Genomic DNA, 22,694 nt, shown 5'->3' with positions numbered 1-22,694 from the left:
TACCTTTTCCACTTTGATCCAATTTTGACCGCCTTACCCAGAATTCCACTCTCTCACCCACTCCTGTTACATCTTCCGCTTGCAAACCCCCCGCTCTCTTCTTGCTAGGGGAAATTAACTCACCCACTCTTAAAGCTCCAAAAAACGCCCATGAAAAGGCCAACTGAAACAATGCCACCTCATAGCCCGAGAAACACACCCTCCCAAATACTTCACCTAACTGATCTAAAAGCGCGAAAGAAACCGGGCGACGGCCATCCGGCCGCCCCGCCCCCTATTTTCGAAACCCCTTCAACGCCTGGACAATCAAGAAATCCTTAGTCACGTCCCCCAACCCCCTTAGTTTAAAACCAAAGGCCAAAGCTGACACGAAACGATTCACTTTAGACACCGACCAGCCTTCCACCGATACCCATCCTAAAAACCCCAGCAAGGCTACCACCTGTTCCTCCATCGACCCGACTTCGGGCGAACCTGTTAACCACGACACCCAGTCCCTCCACGCCGCGTCGTACGCCAACCATGTACCAGGCGCTAGAGAGGACTTGATCAAATCTCCTGCTGCTCGCAAACCACGTCCCAAAGCCATCCCGGGAACGTGACCCCTTCCAGATCCGCCTCCGGTGCCAACAGCCGAAACCGCTCCCACTGTAGGCGAGAGAGAGAATCCGCGATGTCATTCTGTACCCCCGGGACGTGAACCGCAACAATCCACGCATTGAGTGACAAACAACGCAACACCAGACGCCGTAACAACCTCACCACCGGGGGGGGAAGAAGCTGTTACATTATTGATTGCCAACACCACCCCCATATTATCACAGTGGAACCGCACCTTGCTGTTACGAAAACGCTCCCCCCAAATCTCCACCGCCACCACAATCGGGAAGAGTTCCAGAAGTACAAGATTACGAACCAGTCCCAAAGACACCCATTCCTCCGGCCACTGCCCCACGCACCACTGTCCTTTACAATAAATACCGAAACCCACACTACCTGCAGCATCCGTAAACAATTCCCATCGCACATTATCCACCATCGGCGAGATCAGTAACGATTTCCCATTATACAAATTAAAAACTCTCTCCATACTGCCAAGTCATCCCGATGCTCCCGTGTCAACCGCACAAAATGGTGTGGGGCTCTAACCCCCGCCGTTGCTGACGCCAACCTCCTGCAAAAAACTCTGCCCATGGGCATTATCCGACAAGCAAAATTAAGTTTTCCTAACAACGACTGCAAATCCCACAGCTGAATCTTATGAAGCCGACCCGTCCTGCTCACTTCTAATCGCAGCGCATCCAGCTTGTCCCCAGGAAGTCGACACCGAATCCAGGGTAATGCCAAGAAAAACTATACAAGTACTGGGACCAACAGTCTTCTCCGGGGATAACGGAACCCCAAACCGCTGAGCGACCCACTGTATTACCCCCAGCAAATTGGCGCACACCTCCGAACCCGCTGGGCCCACACACAGGAAATCATCTAGATAATGTATGACCGACTCTAACCCTGCCACTTCACGGATTACCCACTCTAGGAACGAACTGAACGCCTCGAAGTACGCGCAAGACACCGAACAACCCATCGGGAGACACCGATCCATATAATAAGCCCCCTCCCAGTAACACCCTAACAGCCGCTGGCTGTCCGGATGAACCGGGAGAAGCCGGAATGCCGGTTCCACATCGGTCTTTGCCATAAGGGCCCCCGCCCCGTACCGATGGAACCAACTCAACTGCTGCGTCAAACGACGTATATACCACCGAGCATAGCTCAGGAGCAATGCCATCATTTACAGACAACCCCCGCGGATGCGACAAATGATGGATAAGCCGGAATTTATTTGGCTCCTTTTTTGGAACAACCCCTAACGGTGACACAACCATGTCCTGAACGGGCCGAACCGGGAACGGCCCCGCCATGCGCCCTAACCCCACCTCTTTACGCAACTTGTCTGACACTACCTCCGGATACTCCATTGCCGACTTTAAATTCCGTAGGGAAAGGGGGACCGCATGAACCGGGGAAGGGATCACAAAACCAAACTGAAAACCAGGCAACAATAACTCGCCTTTCTCCCTATCCGGGAACCTATTTAGGTACGGCTCCATCTCTTCCCACCTCACCGGAGTCAGCCCCATGACCCCCACCACTTCCCCCTTTTCCTTTTTTGAAACACTTAGCGGACCCGTGCGAAGTCCCGCCGCAAGAGGAGCAAGAGTGCTTAAACTTACATCCCGCCCCGAACTTGCATTGGCCGTCATTAAACTGCCAGCACAAGCCCGCCCTTCCTCCTGTCCCACCCCCCGATTGCCCCGATTGTCCTGAGGGGCTGGCAACCCCAGCCCCCCCCTTGAAAGGACTGCCCGAACTTAGCCGGGGCCATTACTTTTAACCAGAGCCCAATGTCTTTATTATCCCATCTAATGTTGGGACGAACCGCTTTCCTCTGACGAAACTGTTCGTCATACCGCAGCCAAGTCTGACCCCCATATGACCGATGCGCCTCACCAATCGCATCCATGTACCCGAAAAGGGCGGAACAATTCTCCGGCGCCTTTTCCCCTATAACACTGGCCAGAATGGCAAACGCCTGCAACCAATTCACAAACGTCTGCGGGATTAAACGATATCGACGCTTCTCCTCCTCCTCCTTTTTACTTTCCCACCTTTTACCCTTGTCTAAATTAAATTTTTCCAGAGGAAGAAGCGAGAAGATTTCCACGTACTCATCCCTCCAAATTTTTTCTTTCACTTCGGTCTTCAAATGTGACCCCAACAACCCCTCAAAACAAACGTACACTTCGCCTTTAGCTTTATCATCTAACCTCACCCTATCCACATCCTTATCTTTATCAGTCTGAACCGCAACCGTCACCCCCCCGACCTCCACCTCGGGGACCGTCCTCGGGGGTTGCATCGATTCGCCGCCCCCCCCCGCTGCCGGAACCCACGCCGCTACCGGGGATGCAGCAGGCAACCTACCCCCCTCACAACGCGCTAGCAACGCCTTTACACAGCCAAGCAATTCCTGAACATCTCCCCCCCCTCTAACAGTAGACAACAACCCACTATTTTCAACATTCCTAACTGCCTCCCATTGGGAACCCTCCCCAATCCCTGGGGATCTAAATATCGCTGGAAATGTATGTAATGGTGATATTGACTCACCAGACTGCATGGGCGCTGAGTTCCCACCAGCCGGGGCGACGGGACCTCCACGTCGACCATCCTCCATCGGCACACCTCCGTTTTCACCCGCCTCCGGACATCTGGGGCCTGAAGCCGCGCCGCAGGCTCTGCAGCCGTATGCACCATCCTGGACCTCATAGGTATCGCCTGACGTCAGGGGCCGTTCCGGCCTCCGCTCTCCCTCCACCGCTGCCCCCTCCCTCCGTCTCTGCAGCACCACCGATTGTGGCCTGCGTGACCGTTCGGGGACATCATCCTGCTGACAGGCGGGCCGCCCGACTGGTGCATCGCCAGATCAGCCCGCCGCAAATCCACGAGGTGCTGACCTGGAGACGGGAAGCTGTCCCTCTGACCTGGGACCCTGCCCTCCACTCTCCGGAGGGCCCGACCGGCGACCGGGATTCCTCCCGGACCGGGACCTCCGCCCCCTAGCGGTGGAAGCGGAAACCCGGCCCGGAGAGTCCCTCGAGGGGCTCCCGAGCCTGCGTCGAGCCCTAGGCACATCGTCCGGGCTAAGGCGCTCTGGCAACCGCACCCGCCGCGACCGCCGGAGGGGGGATGTCATCACCTCTGCCGCTGCCTGCGTCCCGGCCGCACTCGTACCTGCTGCCTCCTCCAGCCCTGCCGACAACTCCGGCACCGATGCCACCGGACCCGTCCTCCCGAGCTCCTCCTCGAGCCAGGCCATGCCCCGTTCCGCCACAGCCTGCCGCACTTGCTCCATCAGGGCCTGCATCACGCCTCAGGTCAGTACAAGATCTAAACTGTTTTCCTGGGCGTGAATAGAGCGAACCTGTCCCTCACCCTTCCTATATGCCCTCTGTTAACCTCGCCCCCTTTCTCCACCTTCCTCCCCCTCCTCCATTTGAACTTTTCACCTCATTCCTTCTCCCCTGCAACCCTGGTCATGTCTGCCTCCCCCAATCACTTCTTGATGTGTCCGGCTGTTTCTTTATAGCACCGATCTCCTTATTTAGGTGATAGGGCACTTATAATGTGGTGAAAGAGCCTCTTTAAACTCATATTTATTTTTTTTTGTTTTGATTCACATACATTTCACCAGTGACCCATGTAAGTGGCAAACATTGTAACCTAAAGCCAATTTAACTGTGTATATGTAGTGTGTCTATGCAGGGGATTTGGAGCTTTGTCTGCTATAAGGACAAAGGAAAAAGTAGCGCTGTGCCCAGGGAGTCCTCGGCGAGCGTAGGAGTTCCCTCTGCTCTGAAATAATTCTGAAGCAGGGAGCTGACGGTTCCTTGCTTCAGCATTTGGTTCAACACAATTGACTGCGGGACATACCCCCGGCGGTCCGGGACAGCGGGACACCGCCCCGAATTCTGGACTGTCCTGCTTAGTTCGAGACGGTTGGGAGGTATGCATGAGGCCTAACCCTGGCAGGGTCACAATGTTTAGGCTACACAGCAGCATGTACAGCTGCATGACTGGGTGCCAGGAAAGCAGGGGCGTAACTATAGGGGGTGCAGAGGTTGTCCAACTGGACACTCTGCCCCATATAAAAAGACCAGTACTATAAGTGGAATGTGTTAGGCCTCATGCACACGACCATATTTTTTCCCACCCGTAAATACTGGCGTAAATACAGGTCCGGTGTCACACGTATTCGACCCGTTTTGCACCAGTATTTACGGACCCGTGCCCGTAAATATGGGTCCGGTGTCACCCGTATTCCACACGTTTTTGGCTGCAAAATAGCACTGCACTAATCGGCAGCCCTTCTCTCTATCAGTGCAGGATAGAGAGAAGGGACAGCCCTTTCTGTAATAAAAGTTAAAGAAATTCATACTTACCGGCCGTTGTCTTGGTGACACGTCCCTCTCTTCACATCCAGCCCGACATCCATGGATGACGCGGCAGTCCATGTGACCGCTGCAGCCTGTGATTGGCCTGTGATTGGCTGCAGCGGTCACATGGGCTGAAACGTAATCCAGGGAAGTCGGCCGGATGTCGAGAGGGACGCGTCACCAAGGCAACGGCCGGGAGACCGGACTGGAGGAAGCAGGGAGTTCTCGGTAAGTATGAACGTCTTTTTTTTTTACAGGTTGCTCTATATTCTGATCAGAATTCACTGTCCAGGGTGCTGAGTCACTGCCGATCAATTAACTCTTTCAGCACCCTGGACAGTGACTATTTACCGACGTCGCCTAGCAACGCTGCCGTAATGAAGGGTGCACACACGTAGCCACCCGTCATTACGGGAGCTCCATAGACTTCCTATGGGCTGCCCGTGCCGTTATTACGGCCTGAAATAGGACATGTTCTATCTTTTTCAACGGCACTGGACCTTCCCGTAAAAAAACGGGAAGGTACCCGTGGCCAATAGAAGTCTATGAGCCCGTTATTACGGGTCGTAATTACGACCCGTAATAACGGGTGTTTTTACGGTCGTGTGCATGAGGCCTTAGTTGGGGGACCCTGCTGCAACTTTTGTATTGGGGCACAGGAGATTCAAATTAGACCTCTGCATATTAGTCAATGTCTCACCTTGTCATACTACATAGTCTAAGCATGGTGTAATATCAACTTTTGTGAACCTAAGGTGATATATAGTTATACAGTGTTGCACATAGATTCTAATAGTTATTTCCTACTATATTTCTATTATCGGATTGCACCTTTTATGAGTCTCATAGACAGGGGTGAACCTAGCCCCTCTGCTGCCTGAGGCGAACTATAAAAAGGCGCCCCCCCCCAATCTATCGGAGTATTCTCATTACTACCTTTACACATCAAACACGCAATATATAAAAAATAAATAAATAGGAAAACATTTGTTGTTTATTTGTAAAGTGCTGTTTAATGTATAGAGAAGATTTAAAGAACTCTTTTTACTGTATTACTTTAGTATCATAGATCAGCAACGCAGCATTAACACTGAAAATGGTTTAACATCTTCTATGCCCCCTTTTTATTACCTAATTGACTTATGATTTTTAACCGAGTTCAGTGGCCCGGTGTGGTCGGCATGATGCAGTGACGTCATCGTGCCGGGCAGTTGACGTCATCAGCGTGCTCCCGATCTCTTGTAGGCCTCAGGCCTAAACCAGGCTGTGGCCTACAAGAGCAAACGGCGGAGCAGGGGTTTCTATTGTGGCAAATTATTTTTTTTTTTACATTTTATACTGCTAACTTTTTTTTGGTAGGTTCCGCTGGACCGTTTGGACTACGTCGTAGATTCATTGGACTACTTCAATGATCTACTTTAAAAAAAAATAAAAAATTGTGAAAGAGGGTTGCATGGGGGAGTTTTGATTTCAATAAAAAAAAAATCTTATGTCTTTTTTTTTAATACTTTATTATGGCCTTAGTAATGGCAGCTGTCTGATTGACAGCGTTCAATTACTAAGGCTGGGGCTTAGCATTAGCCAGTAAAAAGGCTATTACTGACCCCTATTATTACCCCGGTTCCCACTGCCGCCAGGGATACCGGGAAGAGTCGACTACGATTCAGTACCTGGCCATCTGAAACGACTGTTAGGCCGCAGGCTGGTATTATCAGGCTGGGAAGGGCCAAAAAAGTGGCCCTTCCCACCCTGGGGATGCTAGGCTGCAGCTGCTTTATTGTATCTGGCTGGCTATGAAAAATTGGGGAAACCCCTCGTCATTTTTTAAAAATAAATTGAAAAAAAAATTACGTGAGATCCCCTCCATTTTTCATAGCTAGCCAGATACAATAAAGCAGCAGCAGCAGCCTAGCATCACCAGGGTGGGAAGAGCCATGGTTTTTGTCCCTTCCTAGCCTGATAGTACCAGCCTGCGGCCACCCAAGTGCCCTTCTCTTCAGACAGTCGGGTGCTGGATCGTACCCAGCTCTTCCCGGTACTCCTGGTGGCGGTGGGTACCGGGGTAATAATAGGGGTTAGTGATAGCCTTATTACTGGCTAACACTAAGCCCCTTCTTAGTAATGGACGCTCTCGATCAGACAGCAGCCATTACTAAGGCGGTAATGAAGTATTAAAAAACAGAGACATAAAGTAATTTATTTTATTGAAATGACAACTCTTCCACACAATCCACTTTAACCATTTTATTAAAAAAAAAAAGAAAAAAAGCTTACATCAACGAAGTAGTCCAACGAATCTACGACGTAGTCCAAATGGCCCAGCGGGAACCTACAAAACAAAAATTAGCAGTATGAAAAATAAAAATAAAGTTGGCTGCCCCTACAGACGTACAAACATATGAATAAATAGCTACCTTCGGGAACATATTAAAATAATAAGAAAAATTAGGCCCATAAAATAAAACATATCAAATAAAAAAAAAAAAATTATAACACCTTTCTTTTAAAGAGAATCTTTCATCTCCCCATACATGTTCAGCTGAGTGCAGCATGTAATGGGGAGGGCCGCACAAACTCTGGGGCACTTTACATATTTTTCCTAGCCTCCTTCGTTATTTAGATATCGGTGCTGTAATATTTGGTGCCCGATATTTAAATAACCCCCTGAACTGTCAATGGGGAGGTAATTGGCAAGGGGGCGTGTAACATCGCTGTGACACTGTCCAATCAGCTACAGACAGTTTCAGAGCAAGAGCTGGACAGAGAGCGCGTGCGCGTGAGCGCGCAGCTCCGCCACCACTAAGGAACAGAAGAAGAGTGTGAATTCTTCTTCTTCTGTTTCATGGCATCGGAGCTGTGCGCGCACGCACGCTCTCACTCTTTAGCTCTCGGCAGACAAGGACGACAAGACTGATCTCTCACCTGAGATCACAGTCTTGTACTTGCCTGCCGAGAGCTGAAGAGTGAGAGCGTGCGCGCGCACATGCTCTCCTCTCTTCAGCTCTTGCTGTTGACATTGTTTGTAGCTGATTGGACAGTGTCACAGCGATGTTACACGCCCCCTTGCCAATTACCGCCCCATTGGCAGTTCATGGGGTTATTTAAATATCGGCGCCAAACATTACGGCACCGATATCTAAGTAAGGAAAGAGGGTAGGAAAAAAAATGTAAAGTGCCCCAGAGTTTGTGCAGCCCTGACCATTACATGCTGCACTCAAATGCAAATCTGTGGGCAGGTGAAAGATTCTCTTTAGGCCTCATTTACACGAACGTAATATACGCGCGTGCGACGCGCGTGCTTTGCACGCATGTCGTACGCACCTATATTAGTCAATGGGGCAGTTTACACGATGCGTGAATTGCGCTCAGCGCGTGTGCGCAGAAAAAAACTCACGACATGTTCTATAATCGTGCGTTTTTCGCGCACTCACGCACCCATTGAAGTCAATGGGTGCGTGAAAACCACGCATGCCGCACGGAAGCACTTCCGTGCGAACTGCGTGATTCGCGCAAGAGCTGTCAAACTCCTGAATGTAAACAGAAAAGCACCACGTGCTTTTCTGTTTACAAACATCCAAACGGAGTGTCAAATTCGAGATGAGCGCACCGAACTTCAGCGGGTTCGGCCAAACTCGTTTTGACCGAAACCGGTAAAAAATGTTCGGGTACGCGACGTCAGGAGACAGTCACTGTCCACGGTGCTGAAAGCGTTAAACTGGTTCAGCACCATGGACAGTGACTTCCGCTCCGAAAATCCATGAACCTGTAAAAAAAAAAAGACGTTCTGACTTACCGATAACTCCGGTCCGACCTCCCGGGATGACAGTTCAGTCCAAATGACAGCTGCAGCCAATCACAGGCCAAGCACAGGCTGCAGCGGTCTCATGGACTGCGGCGTCATCCTGGGAGGTGGGGCCGGATGACAAGAGAGGGACGCGTCACCAAGGCAACGGCCGGGAGCCCGGACTGGGGGAAGCAGGAAGTTCTTGGTAAGTATGAAAGTCTTTTTATATTCACAGGTTGGTGTATATTGTGTTCGGCATTCACTGTCGAGGGTGCTGAAAGAGTTACTGCCGATCAGTTAGCTCTTTCAGCACCTTGGACAGTGACGGGCGTCGACTAGCCTCATCTCTATGATGGCGGCTGCGCAAAAATCACGCAGCCGCGCATCATACACGGATGACACACGGAGCTGCCAAGTGCCTTTTGCGCGCGCAAAACGCAGCGTTTTTTGCGCGCGCAAAACGCACACGCTCGTGTAAATGAGGCCTTAAAGTGTAACAACTTTTTTAAAAACTTTTGACATGTCAGAAGTTTTGATCAGTGGGGTCCGAACACTGAGACCCCCCACTAGTCGCTAAAATGAAGCAACAGAAGTGCTCGGGTGAGCAGTGTGCCGCTTCAATTCTGTTTGGCTTTCCTTGGAGCAGTGTACGGGCTCAATAGAAAGTCTAGGAGTCCGTACACCGCTCACTCGGCTGAAAGTCGATCATAAATGAAGCGGCACAGCGCTCACCCGAGCACTTCTGCTGCTTCGTTTTAGCGATCGGTGGGGGCCTCAGTGCTCGGTCCCCCACCGATGAAAACTTCGGACATGTCACTATGATATATAAAGATATCTATTACTGCGATTGGTGCAAGTTTTAATTACTTTTTATTGAAAATGATTTGTACTTTTTGAGATACAGCTGCTTTGTATCCTGTATACAGAGCAGCTGTATATAGCGCTGAGACCTGAATCCATTAGGTCGCCTATTACCGATCACATCTAACTTATGAACTTAGATGTGATTGGTAACAGCTCGATCCTGCAGGACCCGCTGACCTGACGGATACAGGATACAGCGCTATATACATTATATAATATATTTATTTTAATTAGCGGGGGCAGGTTTATGGGGAAGGATTAGGGCCTGTTCACATCAGCGTTGGCATTCCGTTCCGGGGTTCCGTGGGAGGTTTCCGTCGGGTGAACCCCGCAACGGAAAGTCAAACTGAAACCACAGCTTCCGTTTCAGTCACCATTGAAATCAATGGTGACGGAAACATTGCTAATGGTTTCCGTTCGTCACCATTCCGGCAGGTTTCCGTTTTTGTGACGGAATCAATAGCGCAGTCAACTGCGCTAATGGTGACGGAAACGGAAGCTGTGGTTTCAGTTTGACTTTCCGTTGCGGGGTTACCTCCAACGGAACCCCAGAACGGAAAGCCAACGCTGATGTGAACAGGCCCTAAGGCTTCTTTCACACTAGCATTAATATACGTTTACCGCTCTTCCGTCAGAGGACGAGAGGATCAATACGTTAAACGGAAAGCAACGGTTCCATTAGAATTACCATTGCTTTCAATGGTAATTCTTTTGTATCAGTTGCTTTCCGTTTGTCTCCGTTCGCTAAGTTTCCGTTTTTTTTAAAGGAAATAAAAGTGCAGTCTGCAGAACTTTTATTTCCGTTCAAAAGAACGGAGACAAACGGAAAGCAACTGATACAAAATAATTACCATTGAAAGCAATGGTAATTCTAATGGAACCGTTGCTTTCCGTTTAACGTATCAATCCTCTCTTCCTCTGACGGAAGAGAGGTAAACGTATATTAATGCTAGTGTGAACAAAGCCCAATACAAGATATTAATATTTAAAAAAAAACAAAAAAAACCCCAGCAGGGATTTGAACCAGCAACCTTCCATGTGTAAGGCAGACAAGCTAACCACTACACTATAGAATCTGTCATAGACAATCCCTGTGAAACTGTAGTAGTTGAGGGTATACTATTAGGCGGGATTCACACAACCGGGTCGTTCCCGAGCCCGAGTGTCGGCCGGTAAAATCGGCCATTTTGCCCGGCCGATTTGCATTAAGTTTTGCATCCGTGCCGGGCCGGGCAGATCCGGACAGTGACATCAGCGGCAACTCCTGAAGGGGAATCCCCATGTGTTCGGGGATTCCGCTTCAGGAGTTTCCCCTGATGTCACTGCCCAGATATGGACAGAGACATCAAGCGCTCTGTCCAGGAGCGGAATCCCCGAAAACACGGGGATTCCGCTCCTTCAAGGAGCTAAAGTGCGGCTAGCGGCTAGCACATAGCAGAGCGGGGAGATACCTACAGTAGTAGCAGCCGCAGCAGCAGCAGCTGCTAGCGGCGCCATGGAAGGTGTCGCCGGGCCAGGGTGCTTTTAAAACAAACAGTTGCCGCTGACATCGACGCGAGCATCCTTCCGTGATGCGCAGCAGAATATCTGCTGTCGAATATTTTTATCGCTGGTAATCAGGCCAGAGTGACCAAGATACAGACCCCTGAGGATGAATATTTGAAACGCGTAGGGTCGTTTTTGTATATGGGATTGTTGCATAGGGGACCGTAGCATTGTGGTGGACCCAGCGCTAGGAGATTCCGGTGTTGATCACGGACCCTGGTGTGTTCTTGGGGCTCGTACTATTGTTGTGCCCAGGTTAAATGCTGATTCCGGTGAATATCGTTATAAACACTGAGATATACTTATCTAAATGATTCAGTGTTTACTGTTTAATACATTTTTTAATATACACGGTGGGGCTTTTTTCACAGTGGTGTGTTACCCCTGTTTTTAGCGAGTTACTATAATAAAAGGTATTTTTTACTCAAATGTCACTTCAGTGAATTTCCTGCTTTTAAAACAAGCAGGGGAAGGGAGCCAGCGCAGCGCTCCCTTCCACCTGCTGTACACCCCGGCCCTGCCACACAGTGTACAGCGATGCCATTCGTCCGAATGGCATCAACTCCTCCTCCTCACATGCACTCTGCGCTGTGAGGAGGAGGAGATAGAGCGCAAGCTCTGGAAAACCCGGCCATCACTCGGGACACATCCCGGTGATGGCCGTGTATTACCCGGCCCCATAGACTTCTATGGGAGCCGGGCGGCCGGGTACCCGGGCGAAGATAGAGCATGTCCTATTTTTGACGGACAGTTTTCCCGGCCGTCAAAAAATCGGTCGTGTGAATAGCCCCATTAGGGGTCTATTATTCCTAATGCAGCCGGGTGCCGGCCGATTTATGAACGGCCGGCACCCGGCCGGGAAACCCTGCCGTGTGAATGAGGCCTTAGTCTCTCCTGTCTGTCTGCTGCGTGTGGGTGGTGACTGGTCAGAGACTCAGTCAGACTGGCTGCCGCAGCTGCCCCATTCAGTGTGCACTGTGAGTGACTGTGAGACTCACCAGTCACAGCCCTATTTGTAGCTTTCCCACGCTAATTAAGAACAGGAAAGCTACAAAGCCAGGAGTATACTGCAGGGGGGGGGGGTTTACTGACAGCAGAGGGCTCTATAGGGGGGAATTATCCCCCCACCATAGAGCCCTGACTAGTTACTATACTGAAAGGTTAGGGGGGTCTGAGCATCTGACTGACTGCTCTAAAGGGGGGGGGGGCAGAAGCCCCCCCTATAGAGCTCTCTGCAGTAAGTCAGACCCTCCCCCACCCACACTAATCGTTGCATTATAGTGATGTGAGGGCTCTATGGGGTGGATTATTCCAGCCCCATAGAGCCCTCTGCTGTCGGTAAAATGCCCAGACCCCCCCTTGCAGTATACTCACGTCACGGGTCCCGGTCCCAGCAAGGCAGGAACTTACCTCTGCTGCTCGTCGCTCCTCCTGCAGACTTGCTCCTCTCTCTCTGCCTGCATGTGCTGTGTGCAGCGTCAGAGAGGAGGAGGAGTATTACAGACGTTCGGCACGTCTCTCCCCGGTCCAGTCCGTCCTGGGCTGAAAATGCCGCCCTCCCCATTTGGGTAGGTGGTGCCGCCTGAGGCCGTCGGCTCACCTGGCCTCATGGCAGATGCGGCACTGCTCATAGATAAGAACAGAGTAACACAACAGCAGAAAAATAAAATTGGTCACGATTACCCTGAAAATTCAACAGGGTATTCTGCCCATAAATATAAATGTGGGCACAGGCTGTCACAAAACACAATTTTCTTGCTTAATTATCACTCTTGCCTGATAAAGGCAATGATTCCGATAATAAAGTATATTCGAGAATTGCTGTATATAAAGTTTGAAGTTCCCTCTCATATGCCCACTCACCTACTGGGACCCTATCTTATGTCTGTCGTACAGCAAGCCACAATTTTTTTTCTATGGGCCATGTGCATGGGGTCTAACTGCTCAAATCCTATAAATACAAGAGTGCCTGCAGGTAACCAAGATGTTTCATCCTCATCACGCCGTACTCATAGGGGTCTAGGAAACTAAACTATGGGGTGTTATTTACTGGGGTGTGGAGGGTATGTATTTATTTACTCATCTGATTTGTAATAACACTTTTCTACCGGTGAAAGTAATACCAGTTGTTAAAATGAACCCAGCCAATGTGTAGAAATCTGATACGGATAATGCTTCCTAGACTAGCCCAGTGTGGTGTTGGACGTCTGAGGCTCCCTGGAAAGTCAGGAATGTGGTGAAATGCCTACTACGAGGTTTTAAATCCTATTCTCACCAGTTGTCACCATTTCTTTGTTATTTTTAGTCTATGAATGAAATATGTGTTTATCCTATCACTCCCTTTTGACGGTTTTTCAACACCCGTGTCTATGTTGGCAGCGCTCCAGACCCATCCCATGGCTTTCTTGATCTCACATAATGAATATCGGACGTTATTGCTCCAATTATACAATAACACAAAACATGCTGAACAATGCTTTACACTTTTGTGTTTGAGTCAGAGATCAAAAACATAAAAGACAGAAAATTATGAATAAATTCTTCTGTTGGTTGGAGGATGATCCTGGGGAGAGTGCGGAGCAGGTAATCCACTGTACACAGCAGGTATTGTTTCACTTGAATGTGTCTTGGTTTCTCCCAGAAAATTCTGGGCTTTGCTGCTGGAAGTCTTTAAATTGAAATGCTTCTTTTATGAAACCTCACCTCTGACTAATCTAGATTGCTAATAAAGTGTCATATTTATTCTCAGTTACCTAGAACACTCTTTCCCAAGCATCGGCCCGTGTAAAAGGGCCCACCTCTCAATACTCGTTTGTCAGGTGATTAAATCTTTTATGCGGCAGTAAAGATTTCCATCTTAAAAGGATTGTCCAGTTTAGAGAACCCATTTTTATATATCCTGTTAGGGAATTCTGAGATAATAGAGGAAGGTTGTCTATTCAGGCTCCTCATCTCTTTGCCAGAGCGGAGAGCAGTTACAAAGAGCATCTCTCACTCTGGAGGACCAGTCTTGTTCTGGATTACATACACAACCCATTCATTTAAATGGTTAATGTGTAATGCTTAATTTCCCCTGTGGTGGTGCTGCAGAGAAATGTAACACTTACTGCCAGGTTTCCCCACAGATTACTGTTGATCTCTCGGGGTCCCAGGAGGGGAATACTTTGTGATCTGCTTTTTGTCAAGGGACCTTTCTAACAAGTAGGGATTGTCCAAAGCTCAGAACCCCATTAAGGACCATCATCTATTACCCAGAGTAGAGAGCAGAAGGAAAAGGATCCAGCATGACTGTATATTAGACGGACAGCCCACTGATTTCAATGGGCACCATGCAGTGTGACATTTCTCCTGTGGTGGCCCTTCGGGGGAATTGGACACTTGCATCCGGCTTCCCTAACACATTACAGCAGATTGCTGGGGGTCCCAGTAGAGTAACATCCTAAAATCAGCTTATCGTCGGGGGAACCTTCTAGCAAAAAGGAATTGTCCAATGCAGAAAACCCTTTTACATTTTTAAATCACATCTTTGCTGAAAAAAAAAAATCTGATTCTCCTTAGGTCAGTTAGTTATGCTTATATTCTCTTCTTATCTTCTGTAGCCGGGTCCAGGAAGTAATAACATAAAACCTGTTTACACTGGGAAATTATTGTTACAGTTCATTATTTTCTGAATGATCGTAATGATAATTGACCAGTGTTAATCATCACCTCACCATGATCCAGCGCTGCTCTTCTACTCGTGGTCACCAACTCTCTGCACTCAGCCGCTTTGGGTTTCCATGATTATCAGCCTGCTCTGTCAAGATCACGCAGAGGCTTTTAAAAGAAGATTCGCCTGGATACCCTTGCCTTTGCAAAGTATTTTGACCCTGACCTCAGCCTTGCCTCTGGATTTTGCCTTTGTCTTGATCCTTTGGATTTGCCGATTAGTTCTTGTACTTCGACTACCTGGTTTCGATTGCTGGTCCATCTTTTGGTTACGTCTTTGCCTTCTCCTCTGGTTTGCCGCATCATGACCACTCTACTGGAGACAACCCCTGGCTTCACTTTGACACTATTTGTGTATCACTCCTATATCTCTACTGTGCACCTAGTGCCAATTGGTGACTACTCTGGGGACCATGACCTGGGAATCCAACCGGGAAAGACCATACCCCCTTGTGGGGTTTCTAGGGTGAAAAATGATGAGACTCCTTAAGGTCCTCTTACACCGGACAATTTTGGCTGGTGCAACGAGCGCCGATCAATGAGACAGCTCGTTGATAGGCACTCGTTTGATCCTTTCACAAGTAGCTATGTATGGGGAAGAGTGCTCGTTACTCCGATCTCTCGTCCCTATACATTATTTTCATGTCGATAGCGCGTCTCCCTGTTTACACAGGGAGATGTGCTGCCGACAACGATAAAATTTTAGTTCTAAAACTATACGGTCAGCCGATGAACAAACGTTTGCTTGTTCATCTGCTTATCGCTGCCTTGTTTACACAGGGCAATTATCGTCAACGAGCGTTCTATGAACGATCGTTTCCCGATTATTGGTCCGTGTAAAAGGGCCTTTAGACTCCGCACCTCAGTTTAGCCAAGATCAAACCGATTGTGTTTAACTGATCCATTTCGTAATGAGAACCAATGGCGGATCATCATAGTGCGTTTTGGGTGGCCGCCCGGGGCCCGATGGTCCCATGGGGGCCCATGGCCGCCCAAAGTACAATGTAGTTTTTCCCACGAATCTCGGCAAAAACCGCGACGAAACAGCATTGTATATGTCCTGCAAAAGGACCTTTAGACATAAGATCACATGACCTCATCTCTGAAGTTCTTACTACTGTTTAGAGACCTACTGGTCACATGACCGCAGGACCTTGAGCAGCAGCAGCAGCAGCAGCAGCAGCAAGACTCCACAGAGAAGACTGAGGTGAGTATAAGGGGATGGATTTGTTTAAGGGGTCTGTATTTAGGGGGTCTGGTGTGGGGACTGTATTTAGGGGGTCTGGTTTGGGGACTGTATTTAGTGGGTCTGGTCTTTATTTAGGAAGTTTGGTGTCTGTATTAGTTTAAGGGGTCTGGGGTCTGTATCAGTTTAAGGAGTTCTAGGGTCTGTATATTTAGGGGTCTGTGTTAGTTTAAGGGGTCTGAGGTCTGTATTTAGGAGGGCTGAGGTCTGTATCAGTTTAAGGGGTTTAGGGTCTGTATATTTAGGGGTCTGTGTTAGTTTAAGGGGTCTGGGGTCTGTATTTAGGGGGCTTTGTCTAGAGTCTGTATTAGTTTAGGGGTCTTTATTTAGGGGTCTGTATTTAGGCATCTGGTCTGGGGTCTGTGTTAGATTAGGGGGTCTTGTCTGGGGTCTGTATTACTTAAAGGGAACCTGTCACCAGCACTTCACCTATTGAACTTTACTTATCCCTCACTGGCCGCTGCTATAAAAAGTTCATTGCCGTTATCCCCTCTCCTAAACTGTAAATAACGGTCTGCAAGCATTTTGCACTTTTTAACGTAATAATCCGGTGTCCCTTTGTGCACACACCAGAATAAGACATCAATGCACAAGCGCGGGATATTGTGTGCTGGGGGAAGGCGAGGAGCTGTCAACCAAAAGTAAGGAGGCAGGGTAAACTCGGAAAGACTTGAAGAATGAGGATATGACTCTTTTCAAACGAAGATTTGACACTTTTTCAAACGAAGTTTTGGCTCTTTTATGCTCATTAGCATACGGTGTGGGAACACTAAAAAAGGGAATACTAAAGCTACAGAGCCGACTAAGAAGACAATTATAGGATATATTGAAATGATTATTCACCCACTACCACCAAGTATTGCTGGTTTAATAGGTGAAATGCTGGTGACAGGTTCCCTTTAAGGGAGTCAGGTCTGGGTTCATTATTAGTGTAGGGGGTCAGGTCTGGGGTCTGTATTTAGGGGGTGTGTATTAGTTTTAGGTCTGGGGGTCTGTATTTAGGGGGTCTGTATTTAGGTGTCTACAGTCTGTATTTAGGGGGCCTGGTCTATTGTCTGTATTAGTTTAGGGGTCTTTATTTAGGGGTCTGTATTTAGGGGTCTGGTCTGGGGTCTGTATTACTTAAGGGAGTCAGGTCTGGGGTCATTATTAGTGGTGCTTGTTCTGGGGTCTGTATTTGTTTTGGGGGGGTCTGGTCTGGGGACTGCAATAGTTTAGAAGTTCTGGGTCTGTATGTATTCTAGGATCTAGACTGGGGTCCAAATTTATTAGTCTGAGTAAAAGGGGTTGTCCAGGCACATCGATAGGTCATCAGTATAAAAAAAGGTCTGTGCCCGGACAACCCCTTTAATGTATGGTTCTGGGCCTTGGTGTCTAAATTTGTGTGTTTCTATAGAGGCTGGAAATGGCTACAGAAGTGATGGGCAAAGATGACTCATCAGGAGAAGTTGCCATAACGGTCAGTGTCAGATGGAGGAGAAAAGAAAACGATTCCCATCAGAGAAGACATCACCTGTGAGTCACTGGATCTATAAGGGATCCTGACATGTCTATTGTAGGAAATCCTTGTATTCTACATATCTTTGTGTACCCAGGACTAATAGACAAATGTGTGTTACCATTCCCATTGTCAAGAGGAAGTGTGATACTGTCAGCGATGGTTGGAGACTGTCAGTATGTAGGGACACAGCCCTTTGACAAGGGGAATCATAACACTCATTTGTGAAAGCTTGCACAAAAAGGTGGTGTTCACTATAGACACGGCAGAGCGGCGGAGGGGAAGCGGGGCCCAAGTTTGTGGAACAGCCCAGGGCCTATGGTCTACTTAATCCGCCACTGATGAGAACTGTAACATAAATGCACAGAAAAATCAACACCATAGTTATTTCCTAACAGCTGCTTGATCATTTCTATAAGGCTGGATTCACACACAGCATTTTGCTGCATTTTTGTGCATTTTTCGTTGCATTTTTAATGACGTTTTTTTGTTGCGTATTTTACTGTGGCCAGATGTTACATTAAGTTAATAGTAAAATATAAAATAAATGCACTACGTACAACTGTGTTTTGGTTTGTCGCATTTTCTAGGCAATTTTGTGCTCAGAGGCGTTTTTTTTTACAATTGCAGCATGCTGTGGGTATGGTGTTTTTCAGCTGTTTTTCCAATAGGCTTCTCTATAGGACTTTTAACACACTAGTACAAAATGGGAAAACGCCACCACATACGCCACTAAAAATGCCATATAATTTTCGGCATTGGTTTTACCTGCAGATTTAGTGCGAGGCATGGATTATTACAAGCTTTATGTGCACCTGTGGATTTTCTGCGGTTATTCCGCTGCTGAATCACTGTACGAATGGCAACTCAACTTAACTTGCGACTTTTAGTGCAGAATTTATGCCCTTTATTGAAGTTTATGGCCCAAACACATGGCATCTCCGCACAGAACCCGCAACATAGATTGACAAGCTACGGATTTGAAAGTTGCAGCACAATAAAAAAAAGTTGTTCAAATCGCCATTAAAATCGCAGCAAAAACACACAAAAACACAGCAAAATGCTGTGTTTGTATCCAGCCTAAAGGGGTTTTTATGGGATATATAAACTACAGACTGCCATAAAACAGCAGGCATTTAACTGGATATTTTAATTCCTGACAGGCCCACATATTATTATTGACAATTTTTAATAATAGCATTATATTACTGAATTCCAAGGGTCAATAATCGAACCCCGCTCTACCAGGCCAGGTGGTCGGAGCTGGCCAAGGACAGAATGGAGAGGCAGCTATGAAAGTTACGGAAAGGGGCACCTCACCTGGCGGAATGGTTGTCTTGGGGACCCCCACATGTCAGACAGTTATTGAATACCCCTCTAAATATATTAGCTTTGTACACTGTCTGACTGTGTTGCTGACATTGTTTTCATAAAAATATTAAAAAAACAAAACGTTAGCAACAGGGGCGTAGCTAGGGGGGGGGTGGCAGGCGGGGCATGTGCCCAGGGGGCAGGCGGGGCATGTGCCCCGGGCGCAGCTTAGAGGGGGGCGCCAGCGCCCCCTCCTCCTGCACTATAATTGTACCTGTGTCGCAAGGACACAGGTATAATTAGAAGCAATGAATGACCGGGCATGTTCCGTGCCCGGCCATTCAGCGCCTTTCCACGAATGAAGCGACTGGTACCTTTTGTACCAGTGACGCTTCCGTCGATGAAAGGCGCTGACTGACAGGGAAAGTCATCCTGCCCAGCCAATCAGCGCCTTTCATAGACGCTGCGTTCAACCCCCTGGAGACCTGCGCAGAAGAGAGCAGGTCTCCATGGCTGCTGGACGGCGTGGGAGCGGGAATAAGGTGAGTTTGAATAGTTTTATTTTTTTAATTGTAATAAAAGTGTGGCTGTATCTGTGGGGGGGGGACTTTGTCTACTCGCGGGGGGCTTTATCTACAGGGGGACTATATCTACAGGGGGTGGGCTATATACAGGGGGACTATATCTACATGGGGTGGGCTATATACAGGGGGACTATATCTACAGGGGGTGGGCTATATACAGGGGGACTATATCTACAGGGGGTGGGCTATATACAGGGGGACTATATCTACAGGGGGTGGGCTATATACAGGGGGACTATATCTACAGGGGGTGGGCTATATACAGGGGGGCTATATCTACAGGAGGTGGGCTATATACAGGGGGACTATATCTACAGGGGGACTATATCTATAGGGGGACTATATCTACAGGGGGGCTATATCTACAGGGGGGCTATATCTACAGGGGGCTATAGCTACAGGGGGGCTATATCTACAGGGGGGCTATATCTACAGGGGGGGCTATATACTGGGGTGGGCTATCTATGGAGCACCATATACAGGGGTGGGCTATAGCTACAGTGGGGGCTATATAGTATATAGCCCCCCCTGTATATGGTGCTCCATAGATAGCCCCCCCCTGTGGATATAGCCCCCCTGTATATAGTCCCCCTGTATATAGCCCAGCCCTGTATATAGCCCACCCCTGTAGATATAGCCCCCTGTAGATATAGCCCAGCCCTGTATATAGCCCAGCCCTGTATATAGCCCACCCCTGTAGATATGGTCCCCCTATAGATATGGTCCCCCTGTAGATATAGCCCACCCCTGTATATAGTCCCCCTGTAGATATAGCCCACCCCTGTAGATATAGCCCCCCTGTAGATATAGCCCAGCCCTGTATATAGCCCAGCCCTGTATATAGCCCAGCCCTGTATATAGCCCACCCCTGTAGATATGGTCCCCCTGTAGATATGGTCCCCCTGTAGATATAGCCCACCCCTGTATATAGTCCCCCTGTAGATATAGCCCACCCCTGTATATAGTATCCCACAAATAGCTTCCCCTATAGTGCTCCACAGAAAGCTCACCCCTGTATATAGCCCCCTTGTACATATAGTCCACCCCTGTATATAGTGCTCCAAAGATAGCCCACTCCTGTATAATCTAGTGGAGCACTATATACAGGGGTGGACTATATGTACAAGGGGGCTATATACAGGGGTGGGCTATCTGTGAAACACTATATACAGGGGTGGACTATATGTGGAGCACTATATACAGGGGTAGGCTATATCTACAGGGGGTCTATATACAGGGGTGGGCTATCTGTAGAGCACTATAGGGGGAGTTATTTGTGGGGCACTATATACAGGGGTGGGCTATATGGGGGCACTATCTACAGGGGGCTCTATGTCAGGCACTATCTACAGGGGGCACAGTGTGTGTGTGTGGGACACGGTGTATGGTGCTATTATAATTAGAGGTGCAGTGTATGGCGCTATTATATTTAGGGGCGTAGTGTGTGGTATAATGAGAACTTTATATATATATAGGTGCAGAAATGTTGGTAATGTGAGAAGCTGAAGACATGTGAGCGGCAAACTGCAGAAATGGTCTGTCCCCGGGAGAAGTCGTCATAGAGGTCTGGACCGGATGGAGAAAAATAACTAGAATCTGAGACGTCACTCAATGTAAATGTTTACTCTGCCTCTAATCAGTAATGTAGTCACTGTATGATCTGCAGCGAGACGATGGGTGGTGTGATTATAATATGATTTATTTTTTGTGAAAATACATCTCCCAGCATATCCTTACCATTGTTCGGGCCATGCTGGGAGCTGTAGTTTTACGCCGTACACACCTATACGGCAGGGGTTGCACTAAATTGAGCTGTATTTGTTCTGGGCTGTATATATGTATCGAGCTTGGTTCTGGTGTTGTGTATAGAACTATATTGCTTGTAAAATGTACAAATGTTTTTATGCTCGCGTTACATAAAAATAAATGACACGTCGATTGGTAGAGAAAACAAACACGGCGAGGGGGAAGGAGATGTCGGGAAAGAGGTTGGGGGGGGGCGCCATACTGAATCTTTGCCCCGGGTGCTGGAGAACCTAGCTACGCCTCTGGTTAGCAATAACAAATATAACATCTTGTACTGGCCAAGAGCAAGGTTATTTGGCATGTTCCCTTTCTTTCAGACAAACCTATCCCACTTATCAGTCCGTTTCCAGTGACCTTTCCTGGGCGTATACGCTTCTACTACATGTAAGGGTATGTTCACATGGCAGCATCCGTAACGGCCGAAATTACGGGGCTGTTTTCAGGAGAAAACAGCCCCGTCATTTCAGCCGTAACGGAATGTGCAGGCGCTTGAACGCCGCGTCCCTTACGGACGTAACTGGAGCTGGTTTTCCATGGAGTGACATGACACTTCTTTGGCGCGGGCGTCTATTGTCTTTTGACAGCGACGCGTAAATATACGCCTCGTGTGAACAGACAAACGTCAGCCCATTGCTTTCAATGGGCAGATGTTGGCCAACGCTATCGAGGCGCATTTTCGGACGTAATTCGAGGCGTAAAACGGCCGAATTACGTCCGTAATTAAGCCGTGTGAACATACCCTTATAATTTTGAGGATTCCCAGCAGATATAACTCACGGCCATTTAATGGTGAGGAATTGGAGAACGATTAAACCTTCCTGCAGTGTCATGTGAAGCAGAAGAGAAAACCTTTATCACATTTCAGCTCTGTTACATGAGCCGTTAGGGGATTCATGCCTCAATTAATATGATGTTTCCTCTTCAGCTCACACTCAACATGAACAAATCGATTCTGATTCGTAAAGCGCTCTCCAGAGCCTATATAGAGAAGCATAGGATAAATTACCGGGGAAGCAATGGGGCAAATGAGGCCAGCTACCCGCCTGCTACTACCTCCTCCATCCACCCCGCATGTACCTACTTTACCAGCTACAGATAATATCAATCCATTTCATACAATGGTAAAAACAGCTCTGCACAGCGTCTGTTTAAAGAGGCTCTGTCACCAGATTTTGCAACCCCTATCTGCTATTGCAGCAGATCGGCGCTGCAATGTAGATTACAGTAACGTTTTTATTTTTTAAAAAACGAGCATGTAAGGGGGTGATACTGCCCTTCTAAAGTGAACTGTCTTCCCTGTGCATCTTTCATGTTTAGGGGTACTTTTATTCTGTGTTATCTGTACCTA

This window comes from Rhinoderma darwinii, chromosome 2 (genome assembly GCF_050947455.1).
Source record: "Rhinoderma darwinii isolate aRhiDar2 chromosome 2, aRhiDar2.hap1, whole genome shotgun sequence".
Lineage (NCBI taxonomy): Eukaryota > Metazoa > Chordata > Amphibia > Anura > Rhinodermatidae > Rhinoderma > Rhinoderma darwinii.
Note: the sequence above shows the minus strand (reverse complement) of the source record.